At 55.3% G+C, this 22513-nt stretch overlaps 1 protein-coding gene across 13 annotated transcripts in view; it reads right to left on the reverse strand.

The window, feature by feature from the left end:
* Positions 1-22513, reverse strand: part of LOC128689486 (GAS2-like protein 3) — a 1113234-nt gene that overhangs the window by 321744 nt on the left and 768977 nt on the right. The window lies entirely within an intron of this gene.

A 22513-nucleotide genomic window follows, 5' to 3' on the forward strand; every position in this document is an offset into this window, starting at 1 on the left:
TCTTGGAGGCCGCCTGGTTCCAGACCAGGACTCTTGGAGGCTGCCTGGTTCCAGACCAGGAATCTTGGAGGCCGCCTGGTTCCAGACCAGGACTCTTGGAGGCCGCCTGGTTCCAGACCAGGACTCTTGGAGGCTGCCTGGTTCCAGACCAGGAATCTTGGAGGCCGCCTGGTTCCAGACCAGGAATCTTGGAGGCCGCCTGGTTCCAGACCAGGTCTCTTGGAGGCCGCCTGGTTCCAGACCAGGACTCTTGGAGGCTGCCTGGTTCCAGACCAGGACTCTTGGAGGCTGCCTGGTTCCAGACCAGGAATCTTGGAGGCTGCCTGGTTCCAGACCAGGACTCTTGGAGGCTGCCTGGTTCCAGACCAGGAATCTTGGAGACAGCGCTGTCTTGGTAATTTCCGTGAAAAACAAATTAATTCTTTGTCCTGTCTCTTGTTCACCGCCTCGTCCTCTCTCTCTCTCTCTCTCTCTACAATCATCTCTCTCCACTTCCTCTCCATCCGCTTCTCATCTCTCTCCCCTCTCCTTCCTTCGTCTGTTCCCTCATGAACCCCTCCACTCTCCCCACTCCACTCCTCCATCACTCCCCTCCTCCCTCACTCCCCTCTCCTCCCCCACTCCACTCCTCTACTCCCCCACTCCACTCCTTCCCTCCCCCACTGCTTTCCTCCCCTCCCCCACTGCTTTCCTCCCCTCCACCTCTCCACTACTCCCCTCCACTCCATCCCTCCCCCATTCCACTCCACTCCTACCCTCCCCGACTCCACTCCTCCCCTCCCCTATTCATATCCTCCCCTCCCCCACTCCACTCCTCTCCCTCACTCCACTCTCAGTTCAGCTCCGTGCTAAACGGTCATAAACCAGCATAAATAATTTGTGGTGCTTTCTGTCTGCATCCATTAACGCCTTACTAGGCAGTGTGTTCTGGGCTCTGCTCGGCTCTTTGGCTCTACTGGGCTCTTCTCGGCTCTGGTTCTCTTTGGCTTTACTGGGCTCTTTGGCTCTGCTGTCCTGGCCTATGCTAGGCTGGGTGCGGGCAGCATTATAGTGACCGAGGTTTGTTTATGGGGGGTCGAACCTGCCTCTTGCCTCCCGGAGCAGTGTTATATACCTGCTCGTGTAGCTGTGTATATATGCTGTCTCCACGGCTTCAGTTACTTCACTTATCTCCGAGCTTTCATGGGCAGGATTCTCTGCCTTTAAGACGAGTGGTATACTGCCTTGTTATACTCGAGTATGTTCATGACCCACACCAGTGAGGTTTATTACAATTGCTAAACACGACCTGCACCCGTGAATCCCTTGCTAGCGTTACACCTGTGCTGGTTTTCTCTGATAAATCCTTTTAACTGCTCCAGACTCTTCCATCCAACCTTCTACGTTGAACACGTCAGAAATTCCGGTGTGTAGTTGAAGGCTTCCTGCCTGCCTGCGCAACACAAGTCTTGTTGCAGTGTGTAGTTGAAGGCTTCCTGCCTGCCTGCGCAGCACAAGTCTTGTTGCAGATGACGCACAGCAAACCTTTTAACGGGCGGGGATAGAACCCGTAATCAGAGTCATTAAACTCCAGACCGACGCTTTAGCCACTGAACCAGCTGGCTACAATAAGATTCATCCAACTAGGTATATTTATACAGCATAGGAAGGTATATTTATACAGCATAGGAAGGTATATTTATACAGCATAGGAAGGTATATTTATACAGCATAGGAAGGTATATTTATACACCAACTAGGTATATTTATAAGATAAGATAAGATAAGATTTCGTTCGGATTTTTAACCCCGGAGGGTTACCCACCCAGGATAACCCAAGAAAGTCAGTGCGTCATCGAGGACTGTCTAACTTATTTCCATTGGGGTCCTTGATCTTGTCCCCCAGGATGCGACCCACACCAGTCGACTAACACCCAGGTACCTATTTGCTGCTAGGTGAACAGGACAACAGGTGTAAGGAAACGTGTCGAAATGTTTCCACCCGCCGGGAATCGAACCCGGACCCTCCGTGTGTGAAGCGGGAGCTTTAGCCACCAGGCCACCGGGCCTTCCTATGGTGTGTAAATATACCTAGTTGGATGAATGTAATTGTAGCCAGCTGGCCCAGTGGCTAACGCGCCGGTCTGGAGTTTAATGACTCTGGCCGCGGGTTCTAATCCCGCCCGTGGTATGGTTTGTTTGCAATCGTGTCATTACGATTTCGTGAGTCATGACTGACATCAATCTTTCCTACAGTGATGTCCTGAGCTCCATGATATCAGAGTGATGACTGAAACTTATGCAACATTTAGGCATCTTCGGGAACTTTTCGTCAGTAAGTGGCTTCTTCAGTCCAATACAAAGAAGAACGGTGCAAGATGAGTTTTAGGTTACCAGTCACAAAGGCTGAAGTTGACGTGATCAGTCTATCAGTCTTCATCAAGATAGACTCAACAGTCTCCAGGCTGAGGGACTGATTATCCTAATTTTCTACTTATATTCCATAATTCTTCTTTGTATTTGACTAAAGAAGTCACTGGCTGGCTAAACTTTTCCAGAATGAAGATACCCAAGTGTTGGACGAGTGTTGCACGAGTGTTGCGCGAGTGTTGGACGAGTGTTGGACGAGTGTTGGACGAGTGTTGGACGAGTGTTGCACAAGTGTTGCACAAGTGTTGCGTGAGTGTTGCACAAGTGTTGCGTGAGTGTTGCACGAGTGTTGCACAAGTGTTGGACGAGTGTTGCACGAGTGTTGCGTGAGTGTTGCACAAGTGTTGCGTGAGTGTTGCACGAGTGTTGCACAAGTGTTGGACGAGTGTTGCACAAGTGTTGCGTGAGTGTTCGACGAGTGTTGGACGAGTGTTGCACGAGTGTTGGACGAGTGTTGCACAAGTGTTGCGTGAGTGTTGGACGAGTGTTGGACGAGTGTTGCACAAGTGTTGGACGAGTGTTGGACGAGTGTTGGACGAGTGTTGGACGAGTGTTGGACGAGTGTTGGACGAGTGTTGGACGAGTGTTGGACGAGTGTTGGACGAGTGTTGCACAAGTGTTGGACGAGTGTTGGACGAGTGTTGGACGAGTGTTGCACAAGTGTTGCACGAGTGTTGCACGAGTTTTGGACGAGTGTTGGACGAGTGTTGGACGAGTGTTGGACGAGTGTTGCACAAGTGTTGGACGAGTGTTGGACGAGTGTTGGACGAGTGTTGCACGAGTGTTGCACGAGTGTTGGACGAGTGTTGGACGAGTGTTGGACGAGTGTTGGACGAGTGTTGCACAAGTGTTGGACGAGTGTTGGACGAGTGTTGCACGAGTGTTGCACGAGTGTTGGACGAGTGTTGGACGAGTGTTGCACGAGTGTTGCACAAGTGTTGGACGAGTGTTGCACGTGTTGCACGAGTGTTGCACAAGTGTTGCACGAGTGTTGCACGAGTGTTGCACGAGTGTTGCACGAGTGCCTCACTTATCAACTTATCAGTTTTCTGAACAATTTATGCAAAATTGTATCAAATCTTCTGTATCAGTTTCTTCAGTAATTTCCAGCTCATTTTTGCAATTTTTAGGAGAAGTTTGGATGGTAAGAAGCATTAAGGTTTAGTTTTAAAATACCATTGTTCACTACTGGTGGCGTCTCTGATGGTGATTGTCTGCTTCAACATTGTTCACTACTGGTGGCGTCTCTGATGGTGATTGTCTCCTTCAACATTGTTCACTACTGGTGGCGTCTGTGATGGTGATTGTCTGCTTCAACATTGTTCACTACTGGTGGCGTCTGTGATGGTGATTGTCTGCTTCAACATTGTTCACTACTGGTGGCGTCTCTGATGGTGATTGTCTGCTTCAACATTGTTTACTACTGGTGGCGTCTCTGATGGTGATTGTCTCCTTCAACATTGTTCACTACTGGTGGCGTCTGTGATGGTGATTGTCTGCTTCAACATTGTTCACTACTGGTGGCGTCTGTGATGGTGATTGTCTGCTTCAACATTGTTCACTACTGGTGGCGTCTCTGATGGTGATTGTCTGCTTCAACATTGTTCACTACTGATGGCGTCTGTGATGGTGATTGTCTGCTTCAACATTGTTCACTACTGGTGGCGTCTGTGATGGTGATTGTCTGCTTCAACATTGTTCACTACTGATGGCGTCTGTGATGGTGATTGTCTGCTTCAACCTTATCCAGCCTCTAATACACTTTATCCTCCGTCACAACTCCTACGTTACTCCAGCGTCTAACACTTTATCTTCCGTCACAACTCCTACGTTACTCCAGTGTCTAACACTTTATCTTCCGTCACAACTCCTACGTTACTCCAGCCTCTAACACTATCCTCCGTCACAACTCCTACGTTACTCCAGCGTCTAACACTTTATCTTCCGTCACAACTCCTACGTTACTCCAGCCTCTAACACTATCCTCCGTCACAACTCCTACGTTACTCCAGCCTCTAACACACTTTATCCTCCGTCACAACTCCTACGTTACTCCAGCGTCTAACACACTTTATCCTCCGTCACAACTCCTACGTTACTCCAGCGTCTAACACACTTTATCCTCCGTCACAACTCCTACGTTACCCCAGCGTCTAACACTTTATCCTCCGTCATAACTCCTACGTTACTCCAGTGTCTAACACTTTATCCTCCGTCACAACTCCTACGTTACTCCAGCGTCTAACACACTTTATCCTCCGTCACAACTCCTACGTTACTCCAGCGTCTAACACTTTATCCTCCGTCACAACTCCTACGTTACTCCAGCGTCTAACACACTTTATCCTCCGTCACAACTCCTCCTCCTACTTTACTCCAGCGTCTAACACACTTTATCCTCCGTCACAACTCCTCCTCCTACGTTACTCCAGCGTCTAACACTTTATCTTCCGTCACAACTCCTCCTCCTACGTTACTCCAGCGTCTAACACTTTATCCTCCGTCACAACTCCTCCTCCTACGTTACTCCAGCGTCTAACACTTTATCTTCCGTCACAACTCCTCCTCCTACGTTACTCCAGCGTCTAACACTTTATCCTCCGTCATAACTTCCTCCTCCTACGTTACTCCAGCGTCTAACACTTTATCCTCCGTCACAACTCCTACGTTACTCCAGCGTCTAACACTTTATCTTCCGTCACAACTCCTCCTCCTACGTTACCCCAGCGTCTAACACTTTATCCTCCGTCACAACTCCTACGTTACCCCAGCGTCTAACACTTTATCCTCCGTCACAACTCCTACGTTACTCCAGCGTCTAACACTTTATCTTCCGTCACAACTCCTCCTCCTACGTTACTCCAGCGTCTAGCACTTTATCCTCCGTCACAACTCCTACGTTACCCCAGCGTCTAACACTTTATCCTCCGTCACAACTCCTACGTTACCCCAGTGTCTAACACTTTATCCTCCGTCACAACTCCTACGTTACCCCAGCGTCTAACACTTTATCCTCCGTCACAACTCCTACGTTACTCCAGCGTCTAACACTTTATCTTCCGTCACAACTCCTCCTCCTACGTTACCCCAGCGTCTAACACTTTATCCTCCGTCACAACTCCTACGTTACCCCAGCGTCTAACACTTTATCCTCCGTCACAACTCCTACGTTACTCCAGCATCTAACACTTTATCCTCCGTCACAACTCCTACATTACCCCAGCGTCTAACACTTTATCCTCCGTTACAACTCCTACGTTACTCCAGCGTCTAACACTTTATCCTCCGTCACAACTACGTTACTCCAGCGTCTAACACTTTATCCTCCGTCACAACTCCGTCACAACTCCTCCTACAACTTTCTTTATATCCTCTTGTTTCTTGTCTTCTCTTGTCTTCTCTTGTCTTCTCTCGTCTTCTCTCGTCTTCTCTCGTCTTCTCTCGTCTTCTCTCGTCTTCTCTCGTCTTCTCTCGTCTTCTCTCGTCTTCTCTCGTCTTCTCTCGTCTTCTCTTGTCTTCTCTTGTCTTCTCTTGTCTTCTCTTGTCTTCTCTTGTCTTCTCTTGTCTTCTCTTCCGCTGCTTCACGTTCCTTGTTGAACCTTGAACCTTGGGTTTTTTTTTCTTATTTAGTACAAATTTAGCCTCACATTTTCCCACAAAATTCAATAGAAACATGAATGTAAACGAAATTATCACAGAAATACCACAAAGTTCAACACACAATGTGAACCTTTTTTTCGGCTAAAAAAACTGCTGGTCCCAGTTCAAGGTTGCAGACGACCAGAAAAAAAAAAGTGAATTAAGTCCAGATGTATATGAAAAAAGAAAATTAATCGCCGCATGGTAATGAAAAACTGTATTTTTAGTTGTAGTGTCGCCCAAGAGATGGCAGCACTGCTGACGCTTACCTATTCTTGTAGTGTCGCCCAAGAGATGGCAGCACTGCTGACGCTTACCTATTCTTGTAGTGTCGCCCAAGAGATGGCAGCACTGCTGACGCTTACCTATTCTTGTAGTGTCGCCCAAGAGATGGCAGCACTGTTGACGCTTACCTATTCTTGTAGTGTCGCCCAAGAGATGGCAGCACTGCTGACGCTTACCTATTCTTGTAGTGTCGCCCAAGAGATGGCAGCACTGCTGACGCTTACCTATTCTTGTAGTGTCGCCCAAGAGATGGCAGCACTGCTGACGCTTACCTCTCCTTATATGGTAGAGTAATAAGAATAACAATAATTCAGTAACACATTGGTAGAGATGTTTGCTACGTGGCAGACGTCATATTTACACAAGGTATTTCGGGCAGTTTGATTAATACGGCTCATGAAGCGTCTGCTTCTTAAGTGCTTTGAACACTAAAAGTTACTGATTACGTTAACTTGTGGCCATCATTAGCAGTTTGTAGCTGTCTTAAACAACTTGCAATCAAGTCTGTGACACAGTACCACGGAGAAGGCTGCCACGACTCCCTACCTGTACAAGCTGGAAGAACAGGCAGGGGTAGCAAGGAAGGTACTACAGTACCTGAATGCATCGTGAATGTAAAGCAAAGGATAACATTAAGAGGTATCAGAGCAGAGACCGGTGACGAGTGGGGTTCCCCAAGGATCAGTGCTACCAAATGTGGAAGGCCTCGGTCAGATGACAAAAGCTCCAGCTGTCGGTCATTATATGACTAATACCCGTGTCAGGAAACACTTGTCCTGTTTCCTGTCAAACCTGACCTAACCTGATATATTTGACATATTTGGGAAACTTACAGGATAAGATGGGCTTTGAAGAGGATTGGAGCAGGTTTCAAACGTGATTCAGATGGTGACTGCAGTGTTTGAATTAAATCCTGGTAAGTGCAAAGTATTGAAAATGAGAGAGCAGGTGTGAAGACCGGACACGGAATGCAGCATGAAAGATGCCGCGGAAAACATGCACGGATATAAACCCGAGATAAACCATTGCATCAAGCATCAAAAATACATAAACTTCAGCACATGCAAGACTAGTTAGCCATTGAACTGGTTTGAAAAACCTTTTTTTTTTTATTGGTGACACTGTGTTCAACGTCCGGGTCTCTGTTCAACGTCCGGGTCTCTGTTCAACGTCCGGGTCTCTGTTCAACGTCCGGGTCTCTGTTCAACGTTCGGGTCTCTGTTCAACGTCCGGGTCTCTGTTCAACGTCCTGGTCTCTGTTCAACGTTCGGGTCTCTGTTCAACGTCCGGGTCTCTGTTCAACGTCCGGGTCTCTGTTCAACGTCCGGGTCTCTGTTCAACGTCCGGGTCTCTGTTCAACGTTCGGGTCTCTGTTCAACGTCTGGGTCTCTGTTCAACGTCCGGGTCTCTGTTCAACGTCCGGGTCTCTGTTCAACGTCTGGGTCTGTTCAACGTCCGGGTCTCTGTTCAACGTTCGGGTCTCTGTTCAACGTCCGGGTCTCTGTTCAACGTCCGGGTCTCTGTTCAACGTTCGGGTCTCTGCTCAACGTCCGTGTCTATGGTAATAAATGGTATAAAATACCGACACAATGGAAACTCAAGACTTATAGCCACAGAAGACAACACTCAATACAGAAGAATCCTGGAATCATCGCTTATCTCTATAACCAACAATTTCAACCAGAACAATGGCTTCTATAACATAGCTGAACCACTCGCCAAGAAACTTCTTCATCGCTATCCCACATAAGAACATAGAACACTGCAGAAGGTCTACAACTTGTCCAATACCCCTGCCAAGCTACCCAAGACTCTATAACCCCACCCGGTAGATCATCAGATGCAGCATTCTCCACCTGACCTCAACATTCTGAACATGACTATAAATACTCTCGTACCTTCCAACCCCAGGTAGATCCGTGTGTGACTTGAGAAAGCCCACTGTGTGGGTGAAACGTTGTCAATAAAGGATCACATTATACTGCATTTGTGTTTATATTTCCACGTCCGTGTCTATGTTCAACGTCCGTGTCTATGTTCAACGTCCGGGTCTATGTTCAACGTCCGGGTCTATGCTCAACGTCCGGGTCTTTGCTCAACGTCCGGGTCTATGGTCAACGTCCGGGTCTATGTTCAACGTCCGGGTCTATGTTCAACGTCCGGGTCTATGCTCAACGTCCGGGTCTTTCCCACTTTAAATTCTCCAAGCTGTTCCATAGGTTATGTTCTCAAGGTCTCTATCTCCAGGTTATGTTCCCCATGTAACGTTCTCTGCAGGTCAGGTTCCCCAGGTCAAGTTCTCTTCAGGTCCGGTTCCCCAGGTCACGTTCTCTGCAGGTCAGGTTCTCCAGGTCACGTTCTCTGCAGGCCAGGTTCCCCAGGTCACGTTCTCTGCACGTCAGGATCCCCAGGTTACGTTCTCTGCAGGTCAGGTTCCCCAGGTCAGGATCCCCAGGTCGCGTTCTCTGCAGGTCAGGTTCCCCAGGTCACGTTCTCTGCAGGTCAGATTCCCCAGGTCACTTTCTCTGCAAGTCAGGTTCCCCTGGTCAGGTTCTCTGCAGGTGAGGTTCCCCAAGTCACGTTCTCTGCAGGTCAGCTTCCCAGGTCAGTTGTCTGTAAGTCAGGTTTATCAGGTCACGTTCTCTCCAGGTCAGATTCTCTGCAGGTAGGTTCCCCAGGTCACGTTCTCTGGAGGTCAGGTTCCCCAGGTCACGTTCTCTGCAGGTCAAGTTCTCCAGGTCACGTTCTCTGCAGGTCAGGTTCCCCAGGTCACGTTCTCTGCAGGTCAGGTTCCCCAGGTCACGTTCCCTGCAAGTCAGGTTCCCCAGGTCACGTTCTATGCAAGTTAGGTTCCCCAGGTCACGTTCTCTGCAAGTCAGGTTATCTGCAGGTCAGGTTCCCAGGTCACGTTCTCTGCAAGTCAGGTTCCCCAGGTCACGCCCACTGCAAGTCAGATTCCCCAGGTCACGTTCTCTGCAAGTCGGGTTCCCAGGGTCACGTTCTCTGCAAGTCGGGTTCCCCGGGTCACGTTCTCTGCAAGTCAGGTTCCCCGGGTCACGTTCTCTGCAAGTCAGATTCCCCGGGTCACGTTCTCTGCAAGTCAGGTTCCCCGGGTCACGTTCTCTGCAAGTCAGGTTCCCCGGGTCACGTTCTCCGCAGATCAGGTTATCCGCAGGTCAGGTTCCCAGGTCACGTTCTCTGCAAGTCAGGTTCCCCAGGTCACGTTCTTGCTAGTCAGGTTCCCCAGGTCACGTCCACTGCAAGTCAGGTTCTCCAGGTCACGCCCACTGCAAGTCAGATTCCCCAGGTCACGTTCTCTGCAAGTCAGGTTCCCCAGGCCACGTTCTCTGCAAGTCAGGTTCCCCGGGTCACGTTCTCTGCAAGTCAGGTTCCCCGGATCACGTTCTCTGCAAGTCAGGTTCCCCGGATCACGTTTTCTGCAAGTCAGGTTCCCCGGGTCACGTTCTCTGCAAGTCAGGTTCCCCGGCTCATGTTCTCCGCAGGTCAGGTTCGCCAGGTCAGGTTCCCAGGTCACGTTCTCTGCAAGTCAGGTTCCCCAGGTCACGTTCACTGCAAGTCAGGTTCCCCAGGTCACGTTCACTGCAAGTCAGGTTCCCCAGGTCACGTTCACTGCAAGTCAGGTTCCCCAGGTCACGCCCACTGCAAGTCAGATTCCCCAGGTCACGTTCTCTGCAAGTCGGGTTCCCCGGGTCACGTTCTCCAAGTCAGGTTACCCAGGTCACGTTCTCTGCAAGTCAGGTTCCCAGGTCACGTTCTCTGCAAGTCAGGTTCCCCGGGTCACGTTCTCTGCAAGTCAGGTTCCCCGGGTCACGTTCTCTGCAAGTCAGGTTCCCCGGGTCACGTTCTCTGCAAGTCAGGTTCCCCGGGTCACGTTCTCTGCAAGTCAGGTTCCCCGGGTCACGTTCTCTGCAAGTCAGGTTCCCCGGGTCACGTTCTCTGCAAGTCAGGTTCCCCAGATCACGTTCTCTGCAAGTCAGGTTCCCCGTGTCACGTTCTCTGCAAGTCAGGTACCCCAGGTCACGTTCTCTGCAAGTAGGTACACCAGGTCACGTTCTCTGCAAGTCAGGTTCCCCAGGCCGCGTTCTCTGCAAGTCAGGTTCCCCAGGTCGCGTTCTCTGCAAGTCAGGTTCCCCAGGTCGCGTTCTCTGCAAGTCAGGTTCCCCAGGTCGCGTTCTCTGCAAGTCAGGTTCCCCAGGTCACGTTCTCTGCAAGTCAGGTTCTCCAGGTCACGTTCTCTGCAAGTCAGGTTCCCCAGGTCGCGTTCTCTGCAAGTCAGGTTCCCCAGGTCGCGTTTTCTGCAAGTCAGGTTCCCCAGGTCGCGTTTTCTGCAAGTCAGGTTCCCCAGGTCGCGTTTTCTGCAAGTCAGGTTCCCCAGGTCGCGTTTTCTGCAAGTCAGGTTCCCCAGGTCGCGTTTTCTGCAAGTCAGGTTCCCCAGGTCGCGTTTTCTGCAAGTCAGGTTCCCCAGGTCGCGTTTTCTGCAAGTCAGGTTCCCCAGGTCGCGTTTTCTGCAAGTCAGGTTCCCCAGGTCACGTTCTCTGCAAGTCAGGTTCCCCAGGTCACGTTCTCTGCAAGTCAGGTTCCCCAGGTCACGTTCTCTGCAAGTCAGGCACCCCAGGTCACGTTCTCTGCAAGTAGGTACCCCAGGTCACGTTCTCTGCAAGTCAGGTTCCCCAGGCCACGTTTTCTGAGATACCCCAGGCCACGTTTTCTGCAAGTCAGGTTCCCCAGGTCACGTTCTCTGCAAGTCAGGTACCCCAGGTCACGTCTGCAAGTAGGTACCCCAGGTCACGTTCTCCGCAAGTCAGGTTTCCCAGGTCACGTTCTCTGCAGGTCAGATTCTCTGCAGGTAGGTACCCCAGGTCACGTCTCTTTCTACTCCTCCAAGTCTGGCGAAGCTTCGCCTGCTGAAGCTCTTCAAATATTTCACTTCTTTATTTCTTCCTCCTGGGCAATAAAGATGCATCGAGAGAATTGCCAAGAGACTTTTAACTTTCTCACCTTTCCTCTAAGTTGGTCCAGAACCCTTTGTACCCCCACATGTGTGTGTCAGATGAGCCCTTGTAGCACCACATGTGTGTGTGTCAGATGAATCCTTGTTCCACCACATGTGTGTGTGTCAGATGAACCCTTGTACCACCACGTGTGTGTCAGATGAACCCTTGTACCACCACGTGTGTGTCAGATGAACCCTTGTACCACCACGTGTGTGTCAGATGAACCCTTGTACCACCACATGTGTGTGTCAGATGAACCCTTGTACCACCACATGTGTGTGTCAGATGAACCCTTGTACCACCACATGTGTGTGTCAGAAGAACTCTTCTTTTAATGCTGTCAGCAGACAGCTTGAGAAATCCTTTATACTGTCAACAGACAGGTTGAAAAATCTCGTTAATATTGCCAGCACACAGCTTGAGAAATGTCTTGAATATTGTCAGCAGACAATTTAAGTAATCAGATTACTTGAAGTGTCTGCTGACGATATCAATATCTGAATATTTTTGCCAGAATTCAAATTATGAAATTCGACAAATTTTTAAGGAACTATTGAAGTTTTTCTTTTCTGAGAACAGCCGAAGAAATTTAACATTCATCCATCAGCTAACAATAAATATTAGTTATGACATGACTAGAAATGTGGCGTCTTCCTCTACGACGAAGATGCATCAGTAAGGACGGGGAGGTCTGGATGTGTGGCTCGCGCCAGCATCAGTAAGGACGGGGAGGTCTGGATGTGTGGCTCGCGCCAGCATCAGTAAGGACGGGGAGGTCTGGATGTGTGGCTCGCGCCAGCATCAGTAAGGACGGGGAGGTCTGGATGTGTGGCTCACGCCAGCATCAGTAAGGACGGGGAGGTCTGGATGTGTGGCTCGCGCCAGCATCAGTAAGGACGGGGAGGTCTGGATGTGTGGCCCGCGCCAGCATCAGTAAGGACGGGGAGGTCTGGATGTGTGGCTCGCGCCAGCATCAGTAAGGACGGGGAGGTCTGGATGTGTGGCTCGCGCCAGCATCAGTAAGGACGGGGAGGTCTGGATGTGTGGCTCGCGCCAGCATCAGTAAGGACGGGGAGGTCTGGATGTGTGGCTCGCGCCAGCATCAGTAAGGACGGGGAGGTCTGGATGTGTGGCCCGCGCCAGCATCAGTAAGGACGGGGAGGTCTGGATGTGTGGCTCGCGCCAGCATCAGTAAGGACGGGGAGGTCTGGATGTGTGGCTCGCGCCAGCATCAGTAAGGACGGGGAGGTCTGGATGTGTGGCTCGCGCCAGCATTAGTAAGGACGGGGAGGTCTGGATGTGTGGCTCGTGCCAGCATCAGTAAGGACGGGGAGGTCTGGATGTGTGGCTCGCGCCAGCATCAGTAAGGACGGGGAGGTCTGGATGTGTGGCTCGCGCCAGCATCAGTAAGGACGGGGAGGTCTGGATGTGTGGCTCGCGCAGCATCAGTAAGGACGGGGAGGTCTGGATGTGTGGCCCGCGCCAGCATCAGTAAGGACGGGGAGGTCTGGATGTGTGGCTCGCGCCAGCATCAGTAAGGACGGGGAGGTCTGGATGTGTGGCTCGCACCAGCATCAGTAAGGACGGGGAGGTCTGCATGTGTGGCTCGTGCCAGCATCAGTAAGGACGGGGAGGTCTGGATGTGTGGCTCGTGCCAGCATCAGTAAGGACGGGGAGGTCTGGATGTGTGGCTCGCGCCAGCATCAGTAAGGACGGGGAGGTCTGGATGTGTGGCTCGCGCCAGCATCAGTAAGGACGGGGAGGTCTGGATGTGTGGCTCGCGCAGCATCAGTAAGGACGGGGAGGTCTGGATGTGTGGCCCGCGCCAGCATCAGTAAGGACGGGGAGGTCTGGATGTGTGGCTCGCGCCAGCATCAGTAAGGACGGGGAGGTCTGGATGTGTGGGTCGCGCCAGCATCAGTAAGGACGGGGAGGTCTGGATGTGTGGCTCGCGCCAGCATCAGTAAGGACGGGGAGGTCTGGATGTGTGGCTCGCGCCAGCATCAGTACGGACAGAGAGGTCTGGATGTGTGGCTCGCGCCAGCATCAGTAAGGACGGGGAGGTCTGGATGTGTGGCTCGCGCCAGCATCAGTAAGGACGGGGAGGTCTGGATGTGTGGCTTGCGCCAGCATCAGTAAGGACGGGGAGGTCTGGATGTGTGGCTCGCGCCAGCATCAGTAAGGACAGGGAGGTCTGGATGTGTGGCTCGCGCCAGCATCAGTACGGACAGGGAGGTCTGGATGTGTGGCTCGCGCCAGCATCAGTAAAGACGGAGAGGTCTGGATGTGTGGCCCGCACCAGGATCAGTAAGGACGGGGACATCTGGATGTGTGGCTCGCGCCAGCATCAGTAAGGACAGGAACACCTGGATGTGTGGCCCGCGCCAGCATCAATAAGGACGGGGAGGTCTGGATGTGTGGCTCGCGCCAGCATCAGTAAGGACGGGGACGTCTGGATGTGTGGCTCGCGCCAGCATCAGTAAGGACAGGAACACCTGGATGTGTGGCCCGCGCCAGCATCATTAAGGACGGGGAGGTCTGGATGTGTGGCCCGCGCCAGCATCAGTAAGGACGGGGAGGTCTGGATGTGTGGCTCGCGCCAGCATCAGTAAGGACGGGGAGGTCTGGATGTGTGGCTCGCGCCAGCATCAGTAAGGACGGGGAGGTCTGGATGTGTGGCCCGCGCCAGCATCAGTAAGGACGGGGAGGTCTGGATGTGTGGCTCGCGCCAGCATCAGTAAGGACAGGGAGGTCTGGATGTGTGGCTCGCGCCAGCATCAGTAAGGACGGGGAGGTCTGGATGTGTGGCTCGCACCAGCATCAGTAAGGACGGGGAGGTCTGGATGTGTGGCTCGCGCCAGCATCAGTAAGGACGGGGAGGTCTGGATGTGTGGCTCGCGCCAGCATCAGTAAGGACGGGGAGGTCTGGATGTGTGGCTCGCGCCAGCATCAGTAAGGACGGGGAGGTCTGGATGTGTGGCTCGCGCCAGCATCAGTAAGGACGGGGAGGTCTGGATGTGTGGCTCGCGCCAGCATCAGTAAGGACAGGGAGGTCTGCATGTGTGGCTCGTGCCAGCATCAGTAAGGACGGGGAGGTCTGGAAGTGTGGCTCGCGCCAGCATCAGTAAGGACGCGGAGGTCTGGATGTGTTGGTCGCGGCAGCATCAGTAAGGACGGGGAGGTCTGGATGTGTGGCCCGCGCCAGCATCAGTAAGGACGGGGAGGTCTGGATGTGTGGCTCGCGCCAGCATCAGTAACGACGCGGAGGTCTGGATGTGTGGGTCGCGCCAGCATCAGTAAGGACGGGGAGGTCTGCATGTGTGGCTCGCGGCAGCATCAGTAAGGACGGGGAGGTCTGCATGTGTGGCTCGCGCCAGCATCAGTAAGGACGGGGAGGTCTGGATGTGTGGCTCGCGCCAGCATCAGTAAGGACGGGGAGGTCTGGATGTGTGGCTCGCGCCAGCATCAGTAAGGACGGGGAGGTCTGGATGTGTGGCTCGTGCCAGCATCAGTAAGGACGGGGAGGTCTGCATGTGTGGCTCGCGCCAGCATCAGTAAGGACTGGGAGGTCTGGATGTGTGGCTCGCGCCAGCATCAGTAAGGACGGGGACGTCTGGATGTGTGGGTCGCGCCAGCATCAGTAAGGACGGGGAGGTCTGGATGTGTGGCCCGCGCCAGCATCAGTAAGGACGGGTAGGTCTGGATGTGTGGCCGGCGCCAGCATCAGTAAGGACGGGGAGGTCTGGATGTGTGGCCCGCGCCAGCATCAGTAAGGACGGGGAGGTCTGGATGTGTGGCTCGCGCCAGCATCAGTAAGGAAGGGGAGGTCTGGATGTGTGGCTCGCGCAGCATCAGTAAGGACGCGGAGGTCTGGATGTGTGGCCCGCGCCAGCATCAGTAAGGACGGGGAGGTCTGGATGTGTGGCCGGCGCCAGCATCAGTAAGGACGGGGAGGTCTGGATGTGTGGCTCGCGCCAGCATCAGTAAGGACGGGGAGGTCTGGATGTGTGGCTCGCGCCAGCATCAGTACGGACAGAGAGGTCTGGATGTGTGGCTCGCGCCAGCATCAGTAAGGACGGGGAGGTCTGGATGTGTGGCTCGCGCCAGCATCAGTAAGGACGGGGAGGTCTGGATGTGTGGCTTGCGCCAGCATCAGTAAGGACGGGGAGGTCTGGATGTGTGGCTCGCGCCAGCATCAGTAAGGACAGGGAGGTCTGGATGTGTGGCTCGCGCCAGCATCAGTACGGACAGGGAGGTCTGGATGTGTGGCTCGCGCCAGCATCAGTAAAGACGGAGAGGTCTGGATGTGTGGCCCGCACCAGGATCAGTAAGGACGGGGACATCTGGATGTGTGGCTCGCGCCAGCATCAGTAAGGACAGGAACACCTGGATGTGTGGCCCGCGCCAGCATCAGTAAGGACGGGGAGGTCTGGATGTGTGGCTCGCGCCAGCATCAGTAAGGACGGGGACGTCTGGATGTGTGGCTCGCGCCAGCATCAGTAAGGACAGGAACACCTGGATGTGTGGCCCGCGCCAGCATCATTAAGGACGGGGAGGTCTGGATGTGTGGCCCGCGCCAGCATCAGTAAGGATGGGGAGGTCTGGATGTGTGGCTCGCGCCAGCATCAGTAAGGACGGGGAGGTCTGGATGTGTGGCTCGCGCCAGCATCAGTAAGGACGGGGAGGTCTGGATGTGTGGCCCGCGCCAGCATCAGTAAGGACGGGGAGGTCTGGATGTGTGGCTCGCGCCAGCATCAGTAAGGACGGGGAGGTCTGGATGTGTGGCTCGCGCCAGCATCAGTAAGGATGGGGAGGTCTGGATGTGTGGCTCACGCCAGCATCAGTAAGGACGGGGAGGTCTGGATGTGTGGCTCGCGCCAGCATCAGTAAGGACGGGGAGGTCTGGATGTGTGGCTCGCGCCAGCATCAGTAAGGACGGGGAGGTCTGGATGTGTGGCTCGCGCCAGCATCAGTAAGGACGGGGAGGTCTGGATGTGTGGCTCGCGCCAGCATCAGTAAGGACAGGGAGGTCTGCATGTGTGGCTCGCGCCAGCATCAGTAAGGACGGGGAGGTCTGGAAGTGTGGCTCGCGCCAGCATCAGTAAGGACGCGGAGGTCTGGATGTGTTGGTTGCGGCAGCATCAGTAAGGACGGGGAGGTCTGGATGTGTGGCCCGCGCCAGCATCAGTAAGGACGGGGATGTCTGGATGTGTGGCTCGCGCCAGCATCAGTAACGACGCGGAGGTCTGGATGTGTGGGTCGCGCCAGCATCAGTAAGGACGGGGAGGTCTGCATGTGTGGCTCGCGCCAGCATCAGTAAGGACGGGGAGGTCTGCATGTGTGGCTCGCGCCAGCATCAGTAAGGACGGGGAGGTCTGGATGTGTGGCTCGCGCCAGCATCAGTAAGGACGGGGAGGTCTGGATGTGTGGCTCGTGCCAGCATCAGTAAGGACGGGGAGGTCTGGATGTGTGGCTCGTGCCAGCATCAGTAAGGACGGGGAGGTCTGCATGTGTGGCTCGCGCCAGCATCAGTAAGGACTGGGAGGTCTGGATGTGTGGCTCGCGCCAGCATCAGTAAGGACGGGGACGTCTGGATGTGTGGGTCGCGCCAGCATCAGTAAGGACGGGGAGGTCTGGATGTGTGGCCCGCGCCAGCAACAGTAAGGACGGGTAGGTCTGGATGTGTGGCCGGCGCCAGCATCAGTAAGGACGGGGAGGTCTGGATGTGTGGCCCGCGCCAGCATCAGTAAGGACGGGGAGGTCTGGATGTGTGGCTCGCGCCAGCATCAGTAAGGAAGGGGAGGTCTGGATGTGTGGCTCGCGCAGCATCAGTAAGGACGCGGAGGTCTGGATGTGTGGCCCGCGCCAGCATCAGTAAGGACGGGGAGGTCTGGATGTGTGGCCGGCGCCAGCATCAGTAAGGACGGGGAGGTCTGGATGTGTGGCTCGCGCCAGCATCATTAAGGATGGGCAGGGCTGGATGTGTGGCTCGCGCCAGCATCAGTAAGGACGGGGAGGTCTGGATGTGTGGCTCGCGCCAGCATCAGTAAGGACGGGGAGGTCTGGATGTGTGGCTCGCGCCAGCATCATTAAGGACGGGGAGGGCTGGATGTGTGGCCCGCGCCAGCATCAGTAAGGACGTGGAGGTCTGGATGTGTGGCCAGCATCAGTAAGGACGGGGAGGTCTGGATGTGTGGCCCGCGCCAGCATCAGTAAGGACGGGGAGGTCTGGATGTGTGGCCCGCGCCAGCATCACTAAGGACGGGGAGGTCTGGATGTGTGGCTCGCGCCAGCATCAGTAAGGACGGGGAGGTCTGGATGTGTGGCTCACGCCAGCATCAGTAAGGACGGGGAGGTCTGGATGTGTGGCTCGCGCCAGCATCAGTAAGGACGGGGAGGTCTGGATGTGTGGCTCGCGCCAGCATCAGTAAGGACGGGGAGGACTGGATGTGGCCCGTGCCAGCATCAGTAAGGACGGGGAGGTCTGGATGTGTGGCTGGCGCCAGCATCAGTAAGGACGGGGAGGTCGGGATGTGTGGCTCGCGCCAGCATCAGTTAGGACGGGGAGGTCTGGATGTGTGGCCCGCGCCAGCATCAGTAAGGACGGGGAGGTCTGGATGTGTTGCCCGCGCCAGCATCAGTAAGAACGGGGAAGTCTGGATGTGTGGCCCGAGCCAGCATCAGTAAGGACGGGGAGGTCTGGATGTGTGTCTCGCGCCAGCATCAGTAAGGACGGGGAGGTCTGGATGTGTGGCCCGCACCAGGATCAGTAAGGACGGGGACGTCTGGATGTGTGGCTCGCGCCAGCAACAGTAAGTACGGGGACGTCTGGATGTGTGGCCCGCGCCAGCATCAGTAAGGACGGGGACGTCTGGATGTGTGGCCCGCACCAGGATCAGTAAGGACGGGGACGTCTGGATGTGTGGCCCGCACCAGGATCAGTAAGGACGGGGACGTCTGGATGTGTGGCTCGCGCCAGCATCAGTAAGGACGGGGACGTCTGGATGTGTGGCCCGCGCCAGCATCAGTAAGGACGGGGACGTCTGGATGTGTGGCCCGCGCCAGCATCAGTAAGGACGGGGACGTCTGGATGTGTGGGCCGCGCCAGCATCAGTAAGGACGGGGACGTCTGGATGTGTGGCCCGCGCCAGCATCAGTAAAGACGCGGAGGTCTGGATGTGTGGCTCGCGCCAGCATCAGTAAGGACGGGGAGGTCTGGATGTGTGGCCCGAACCAGGATCAGTAAGGACGGGGACGTCTGGATGTCTGGCTCGCGCCAGCATCAGTAAGGAAGGGGAGGTCTGGATGTGTGGCTCGCGCCAGCATCAGTAAGGACGGGGAGGTCTGCATGTGTGGCTTGCGCCAGCATCAGTAAGGACGGGGAGGTCTGGATGTGTGGCTCGCGCCAGCATCAGTAAGGATGGGGAGGTCTGGATGTGTGGCTCGCACCAGCATCAGTAAGGACGGGGAGGTCTGGATGTGTGGCTCGCGCCAGCATCAGTAAGGACGGGGAGGTCTGGATGTGTGGCTCGCGCCAGCATCAGTAAGGACGGGGAGGTCTGGATGTGTGGCTCGCGCCAGCATCAGTAAGGACGGGGAGGTCTGGATGTGTGGCTCGCGCCAGCATTAGTAAGGACGGGGAGGTCTGGATGTGTGGCTCGCGCCAGCATCAGTAAGGACGGGGAGGTCTGGATGTGTGGCTCGCGCCAGCATCAGTAAGGACGGGGAGGACTGGATGTGTGGCCCGCGCCAGCATCAGTAAGGACGGGGAGGTCTGGATGTGTGGCTCGCGCCAGCATCAGTAAGGACGGGGAGGTCTGGATGTGTGGCTCGCGCCAGCATCAGTAAGGACGGGGAGGTCTGGATGTGTTGTCCCGCGCCAGGATCAGTAAGGACGGGGACGTCTGGATGTCTGGCTCGCGCCAGCATCAGTAAGGAAGGGGAGGTCTGGATGTGTGGCTCGCGCCAGCATCAGTAAAGACGGGGAGGTCTGGATGTGTGGCCCGCACCAGGATCAGTAAGGACGGGGACGTCTGGATGTGTGGCTCGCGCCAGCATCAGTAAGGATGGGGAGGTCTGGATGTGTGGCTCGCGCCAGCATCAGTAAGGACGGGGAGGTCTGGATGTGGGGCTCGCGCCAGCATCAGTAAGGACGGGGAGGTCTGGATGTGGGGCTCGCGCCAGCATCAGTAAGGACGGGGAGGTCTGGATGTGTGGCTCGCGCCAGCATCAGTAAGGACGGGGAGGTCTGGATGTGTGGCTCGCGCCAGCATCAGTAAGGACGGGGAGGTCTGGATGTGTGGCTCGCGCCAGCATCAGTAAGGACGGGAACATCTGGATGTGTGGCTCGCGCCAGCATCAGTAAGGACGGGGAGGTCGGGATGTGTGGCTCGCGCCAGCATCAGTTAGGACGGGGAGGTCTGGATGTGTGGCCCGCGCCAGCATCAGTAAGGACGGGGAGGTCTGGATGTGTTGCCCGCGCCAGCATCAGTAAGAACGGGGACGTCTGGATGTGTGGCCCGAGCCAGCATCAGTAAGGACGGGGAGGTCTGGATGTGTGTCTCGCGCCAGCATCAGTAAGGACGGGGAGGTCTGGATGTGTGGCCCGCACCAGGATCAGTAAGGACGGGGACGTCTGGATGTGTGGCTCGCGCCAGCAACAGTAAGTACGGGGACGTCTGGATGTGTGGCCCGCGCCAGCATCAGTAAGGACGGGGACGTCTGGATGTGTGGCCCGCACCAGGATCAGTAAGGACGGGGACGTCTGGATGTGTGGCCCGCACCAGGATCAGTAAGGACGGGGACGTCTGGATGTGTGGCTCGCGCCAGCATCAGTAAGGACGGGGACGTCTGGATGTGTGGCCCGCGCCAGCATCAGTAAGGACGGGGACGTCTGGATGTGTGGCCCGCGCCAGCATCAGTAAGGACGGGGACGTCTGGATGTGTGGGCCGCGCCAGCATCAGTAAGGACGGGGACGTCTGGATGTGTGGCCCGCGCCAGCATCAGTAAAGACGCGGAGGTCTGGATGTGTGGCTCGCGCCAGCATCAGTAAGGACGGGGAGGTCTGGATGTGTGGCCCGAACCAGGATCAGTAAGGACGGGGACGTCTGGATGTCTGGCTCGCGCCAGCATCAGTAAGGAAGGGGAGGTCTGGATGTGTGGCTCGCGCCAGCATCAGTAAGGACGGGGAGGTCTGCATGTGTGGCTTGCGCCAGCATCAGTAAGGACGGGGAGGTCTGGATGTGTGGCTCGCGCCAGCATCAGTAAGGATGGGGAGGTCTGGATGTGTGGCTCGCACCAGCATCAGTAAGGACGGGGAGGTCTGGATGTGTGGCTCGCGCCAGCATCAGTAAGGACGGGGAGGTCTGGATGTGTGGCTCGCGCCAGCATCAGTAAGGACGGGGAGGTCTGGATGTGTGGCTCGCGCCAGCATCAGTAAGGACGGGGAGGTCTGGATGTGTGGCTCGCGCCAGCATTAGTAAGGACGGGGAGGTCTGGATGTGTGGCTCGCGCCAGCATCAGTAAGGACGGGGAGGTCTGGATGTGTGGCTCGCGCCAGCATCAGTAAGGACGGGGAGGACTGGATGTGTGGCCCGCGCCAGCATCAGTAAGGACGGGGAGGTCTGGATGTGTGGCTCGCGCCAGCATCAGTAAGGACGGGGAGGTCTGGATGTGTGGCTCGCGCCAGCATCAGTAAGGACGGGGAGGTCTGGATGTGTTGTCCCGCGCCAGGATCAGTAAGGACGGGGACGTCTGGATGTCTGGCTCGCGCCAGCATCAGTAAGGAAGGGGAGGTCTGGATGTGTGGCTCGCGCCAGCATCAGTAAAGACGGGGAGGTCTGGATGTGTGGCCCGCACCAGGATCAGTAAGGACGGGGACGTCTGGATGTGTGGCTCGCGCCAGCATCAGTAAGGACGGGGAGGTCTGGATGTGTGGCTCGCGCCAGCATCAGTAAGGACGGGGAGGTCTGGATGTGGGGCTCGCGCCAGCATCAGTAAGGACGGGGAGGTCTGGATGTGGGGCTCGCGCCAGCATCAGTAAGGACGGGGAGGTCTGGATGTGTGGCTCGCGCCAGCATCAGTAAGGACGGGGAGGTCTGGATGTGTGGCTCGCGCCAGCATCAGTAAGGACGGGGAGGTCTGGATGTGTGGCTCGCGCCAGCATCAGTAAGGACGGGAACATCTGGATGTGTGGCTCGCGCCAGCATCAGTAAGGACGGGGAGGTCTGGATGTGTGGCCCGCGCCAGCATCAGTAAGGACTGGGAGGTCTGGATGTGTGGCTCGTGCCAGCATCAGTAAGGACGGGGACGTCTGGATGTGTGGCCCGCGCCAGCATCAGTAAGGATGCGGAGGTGTGGATGTGTGGCTCGCGCCAGCATCAGTAAGGATGCGGAAGTCTGGATGTGTGGCTCGCGCCAGCATCAGTAAGGATGCGGAAGTCTGGATGTGTGGGTCGCGCCAGCATCAGTAAGGATGCGGAAGTCTGGATGTGTGGGTCGCGCTAGCATCAGTAAGGATGCGGAAGTCTGGATGTGTGGGTCGCGCCAGCATCAGTAAGGATGCGGAAGTCTGGATGTGTGGGTCGCGCCAGCATCAGTAAGGATGCGCAAGTCTGGATGTGTGGGTCGCGCCAGCATCAGTAAGGATGCGCAAGTCTGGATGTGTGGGTCGCGCCAGCATCAGTAAGGATGCGGAAGTCTGGATGTGTGGGTCGCGCCAGTATCAGTAAGGATGTGGAAGTCTGGATGTGTGGGTCGCCCCAGCATCAGTAAGGATGCGGAAGTCTGGATGTGTGGGTCGCCCCAGCATCAGTAAGGATGCGGAAGTCTGGATGTGTGGGTCGCGCCAGCAGCAGCGCTGTCACCAGTCACTCACTATGATTCTAAAAGGATCACTTTACAGCCATGTCACTCCTGTGACATAAGTGGCGCAGTGTTGGGCATCGCACGATGTTGTACGTCGCATTTCACAGCGTTGCACATTTCACTGCTTTGCACATTGCTCAGCGTTGCACATTGCTCAGCGTTGCACATTGTACAGTGTTGAACATAATTTAGCAATGTGTACAACTTGGGCGAAGGAGAACAGTGAAGGAATGTAGGGTATTGCAGACCACTGTGCTACGAGTGTCTCTCAAGTCTGGAACTATAGGGCAGAAAGTTT

Source organism: Cherax quadricarinatus, chromosome 18, assembly GCF_038502225.1.
Source record: "Cherax quadricarinatus isolate ZL_2023a chromosome 18, ASM3850222v1, whole genome shotgun sequence".
NCBI lineage: Eukaryota > Metazoa > Arthropoda > Malacostraca > Decapoda > Parastacidae > Cherax > Cherax quadricarinatus.